Below are 826 nucleotides of genomic sequence, written 5' to 3' on the forward strand. Positions count from 1 at the left end.
TTTCTTCCTTTGACACGTAACAATAGCTTTTAATCTCATTGGAATCTGGATTCAGAGTTACATTCTTCCTCACAAACAAAATGTAACCCATTTCATGTTCACCTCAGATACCATCCGACTGAGCTTTGTAGTGAATTCGTGTTAAATAATTAAGTTCTTCTGGAGGAACCTCTTTCAAAGGAATTCCTAGCTCAGCTTTCAGCTGCCTCTGTGCTGCTTGCCTCACTCCAAGGGCGTCATCTTCCCCAAGCTCACCTGGATTACTTAATGGATGACTACAACAAGTATTAGTAAAACAACCTGGAAAGGTAATCTTAGCATCTGACCTTTGCTGTAGCAGAAGTTTATTTTCAGTGTTGAAGAAGACACTAGAAGTGCGATGCAATAATCCTTTCTCAATGTTCTCATTCAGGTGACAATTCTTGGTCTCAGCCCCAATTTTATTATCATTCTCATCAATAAGGATACACATCTCTGCCAGGAGTTGAACCTGTGGCTCATCGAGGTGGTGAGTGTTTATTTCAGGCATCATTACAAAATGTCTGATCTGTCCTGAGAGGCCTCCAGCCACGGACACCCCATCCTGATGAATTTATAGCTTGGTTGTGGAGGCAACACAAATGACATTAAGCAGCAGTCTTCTCAAAAGAAAGAATGCAATTTATTATTGAATTATGCATAGTGTAGTGGACTGAGTTAATACTTGGGTTGTATTTTTACTCTGCTTTTGACCTAGTCAGTGATCATGCATGTTACTAAAATAAGTGAAGCCTAACAGATTTCTAAGATGATTTAAAGTTGTAACAGATTTTTATTTGATAAAAAT

At 38.6% G+C, this 826-nt stretch overlaps 1 pseudogene; it reads right to left on the reverse strand.

Moving 5' to 3' along the window:
- Window positions 1-4: 4 nt before the first annotated feature.
- Window positions 5-544, reverse strand: LOC108525435 (isopentenyl-diphosphate Delta-isomerase 1-like; annotated as a pseudogene).
- Window positions 545-826: the final 282 nt, after the last annotated feature.

Source organism: Rhinopithecus bieti, unplaced genomic scaffold (assembly GCF_001698545.2).
Source record: "Rhinopithecus bieti isolate Rb0 unplaced genomic scaffold, ASM169854v2 scaffold_52450, whole genome shotgun sequence".
NCBI lineage: Eukaryota > Metazoa > Chordata > Mammalia > Primates > Cercopithecidae > Rhinopithecus > Rhinopithecus bieti.